General features: G+C 29.3%; 1 protein-coding gene across 3 annotated transcripts in view; it reads right to left on the reverse strand.

The window, feature by feature from the left end:
* The window catches only part of LOC106468568 (alpha-mannosidase 2C1-like), a 128,820-nt gene extending 125,018 nt beyond the window's left edge, over positions 1–3,802 (reverse strand). Inside the window, exon 1 of one of the 3 annotated variants that reach the window (XM_013929003.2) lies at positions 3,575–3,802. The gene's annotated coding sequence lies outside the window, so the exon portion shown is untranslated. Of the gene's footprint in view, positions 1–2,541; positions 2,635–2,800; positions 3,274–3,574 lie in introns of those variants that run through there. The other 2 variants (XM_022396903.1, XM_022396904.1) reach the window with 2 other exon arrangements.
* Between the last annotated feature and the right edge of the window lie 307 nt (positions 3,803–4,109).

The raw sequence follows: 4,109 nt of genomic DNA on the forward strand, positions 1-4,109 counted from the left end.
TTTTTTTACCCTTTACGTTAAAGTTACGTAAACTAACGTACCGTAAGGTAAAAATTAACTTAACTAGTAATTAGTACCTAAACAACGTACTTACGCAAAAAACCCCAACTCTCAACAATGGGCACTAACCAGGAGTAAATTGGCTGAACACTTTCTGTTATCCCCAACTTAATAAGGATTTCAGGAGAGAGAGACACACAGATAGAAGTATTCCCTGTAAAGCATCACCAACCTTGTGGTAACAACGTGTTTCAGAAAACATTAAATTTTTGGTTTATTCCCATTTCATCTATTCCCAATTACTGTACTATAATGCAATCATATACCAAAATAAATGTTTTATATATTTTCTGTAAACTTAGTATGCCACTTTACTGTACATGTAAAGTAGTATTATATTTCTTGAGAACAATCTAGGATAGTTTTATGTAGTGTATATGTGCATGTACATACAAAATATTGATCTGTGAATGTTTTAAAAGTCTTTTGCATCATATTGTAAACAGTATAAATACAAAACTGCTTAGTTTTTAAAACTGTGCCAAAGTGATTTTTGTATCTAAACCTTACTCTATATTTGAAAACCTGATGACTGTATTTTTTAGGTTTATTCCCACTTCCTCTACTCCCATTTAGTCTATTATCAATGGGAGTAAAGGAACTGGAATGTTACAAAATTTTTAAGGAGAAAAATAAATTCTATATGTATATACATTATTAGTTAAAATTGCTCTTATGATATTGTAATGCAGTCAAAGTTTGATTGATGTTAAATCTGGAATTTAAAATAGGTCTTTTACAGAATGGATCACACACCAATTTGATGACCCAATTAAATTCAGAAGAAAAAGCTTATAAAATAAAACTAAGTAACCTGTTATAACTGTATTTCATAAACCTGTAAGAAAATAAATTGGTTCTTTTATCTTACCTTTTCTTGTTTATAGAATAATTAATTTAGTACTGAAACTAGAGAAGAAAGGTAGAAGGGTGCTTAGTAGATATAGAAGTGGTCAGAGGAACTAAAGAAAAGTTATAGTTCATTTACTGAATGGCTAGAAATTATCTAAAGAAAGACTATAATTTGCTACTCAATGGTTTCTGAATACCTACAGAAAGGCTGTAATATTTTCATAGAAAGGCTACAGAATAACTAAAAATGGTGTAAAGTTTGTATAGAATGGTTGTATATTAACTAAAAGCTATGCCTTCTCTATATAATATCCATGGAAGGGCAATAACATTTCTAATACTCTATTGAAATTGAATGAATACAAGTTAACTAAAGGTCTATTGCTTTCCTACTGAATTGATACTGTTTAACTACACAAAGACTATACTGTCTCTATAGAATATCTAAAGAAGGGTTTGGAATTTTTACAGAATCTCTATAAATTAACTGCAAAATTAGTATAAGATTTCTATAGAATTGTTACGTATTTACTACAGTGTAACTAAAAAAATACTATAGCCATTGGTCCAAAAAAACTACTTTTCATAGCTATTTGATTTTTTCTAAAGAATGACTGTACATTTTTTTTGTAAGGGAAGATAGGATAATTTCTTGAAAACAAATACATTTTTTGAGTTTTTATTTTTTCTCAAGGAAGGATCACTGGGCCCTTGTTGCCTTTATGCTATTGCAATCAACTGTGTGTCACTGTGTCACAAGCCACCATCATCAAGTTAATGATGTAATGAAACTTATAAATTAATAATAACAATCTTATTGTAAAGATGATCCACTGTGTGTGTGTGTATGTTAGCATCCATCACCCAAATTTTCTGACAATATACACTGCCCATTTTGTTTAAGGGTTTTTGCCAAGGAATAGGGATGAAAAAAAAATAAAAGGGCAAAGTTACACTGTTTATATAGACATTTAGCATTACATTGATAGACACAAGTACTCAATCAGTTAAGGTTTAACTAAATTTTTCCAGTCCTATATGTGAGCTAAGGATTATCAATACTGCTTCACTGTTATTCAACATAAATATCTGCAATTTTTCATAATGAATTTTACAAGTATAAGCTGCAAATAGGACAAGAAATCGTTCTTTTCTGATTTTTACTTTTATTGTGATGGTTCCTTAAATGTGAATAATAATAAAATATAATTCCAATTTTTCTGAATAGTGAACTGATTGTTAACTTCGTAATTTTTGCTATGTTATTCTGAATAACTTATTACCTTCCACAAAGCAAGTTATGCAATTAGAATCTACAAAGAACATCAGTAATTTAACAACTGAAGAATAAGGAGCAATATCTGACATTGTTCTTTATACAATTTTTGCTACTTTAACAGGTACCTTCACTCAGCTAGTAAACGTATAAAATAATGTCAATTATCAGTCTCCCCACTGGATTTTTATTTATCATTATAATTTTTATGTGTGTTGGAGAGTGCCACTGCACATTTAACATATAAAAATAGGAAACGACTTAAGTGCCTAACATTTACAATTAACACTATATCTGCTCTTCTCAATTTTTTTTATTTTATTATTATTTGCTTTATCTGTAACTGGTAGTACCTTTCTGACTTTCTATTTAATTAATACGATGGGAGTACTTTCGATATTAACTAGTACTTTAGTAGTAGTATCGGAACACTCGTGACTGCTTTCAAAGTTTCACTTTCAGTCAGTTTCAACCTCGTACACCAGACGTGTTAATTAAACAACAGGTATTATTGTTTATAAAACGAGAGAAAGAAACTACGTATTTAATTTCAAAGATAAGCAGACGGTGGCTATCAGTATCAAATCCCAATTAAATAACAAAGATACTTACTTTCATAGCTGTGCAAACAGAAAGTGAGAAGACCAAAATTCACGTACTCTTTTTTCACGGCGCATTAAGCTATTTGCACTAGTTTCACTTGTTATCACACTGGATAAATTCGACTGTTTTTGCAGTGATATAGATAAGTAGAATACAAAGAGTGAATTATTTGGATTACGCCAGGTCAGAATATCTTTATTAGCTCTTTACCAATACCAGAAGATGAACGCACGCCACACTATTGTGAGATAGCATATTCTACTTTTTGTTATAGTTATGTTTACCGTTAATTTATAATTCCTTCTATCTTTCATTTTGTGAAATAGCGAATCCTACTTTTATTTGTTGTGGTTTTGTTTATTGTTCATTTGTCATTTCTTCTATCACTTAGCTCAACTATATATTTTAAGAGCAAGTTGATTTTGAGTATGTAAATATTATAAAATTGACACAATGTCGGGGTTTTGTATATGGGCTTGAATTCTACAGTAGATATATGTGACTTGTTGGTAATAAATTCGAACAATAAACGGACAGCATACAACCCACTTCTTTTAAAATAAAATATTCTCAAAAGAAATAAAACGTATGTACAAACAAATTTTACACTATGGAATTACAACAATCTAACTGCATACACAAGGTACTACTCATACAGAGTTACATAATGAAATTTGTCATAACTAAGGCTTTTAAAAACAAACAACCTACAACACTGACGTCATTAAAACTAAACAATCATTAAATATTAAGTCACAAAATAAATTAAATAATAATACTTACACTAAATAGTCTTGTATATCCAACACTCAAGCTTTCCCTAGTGGTTACATACGGATATTAATGTTGTTAAAGATTTTGTTGATTTATGGTAATAACTAGTCACATGAGTTTCAACCTTGTGGTCTCATCACTAAATAAAATGCTTTTCTTGCTTTTGAAACAAATTAGTTCATGAGATATGGTTAGTAAATATTGTTGCTTGATTTTGTTCTTCATATAGAGAAATGGTTTAAATTTGAAACATTGCTATTCTGGTGAATTAATTTTTATTCTTTTTTTTTGGGGGGGGGTCATTTTGCTAATTCCGTTGGTATAACAATTTTTTCCAATTGAATGTTTCAATAACATGTTCTGCTAAAGGTGAAATAATAATAATATTATTTTTTACATTTATTTTATGTTCATTCAGTCTGAATTTTAAATTTCTTCTACTTTGTCCTATATAAACCTTTTACATTCACATACTATTTTATATATGCCAAATTTTTCCATTAAATCAATTTTATCTTTAGTTGCATTAACAATTTGGCTGACT

The sequence above is a fragment of the Limulus polyphemus genome, unplaced genomic scaffold (assembly GCF_000517525.1).
Source record: "Limulus polyphemus unplaced genomic scaffold, Limulus_polyphemus-2.1.2 Scaffold3055, whole genome shotgun sequence".
Taxonomy (NCBI): Eukaryota; Metazoa; Arthropoda; class Merostomata; order Xiphosura; family Limulidae; genus Limulus; species Limulus polyphemus.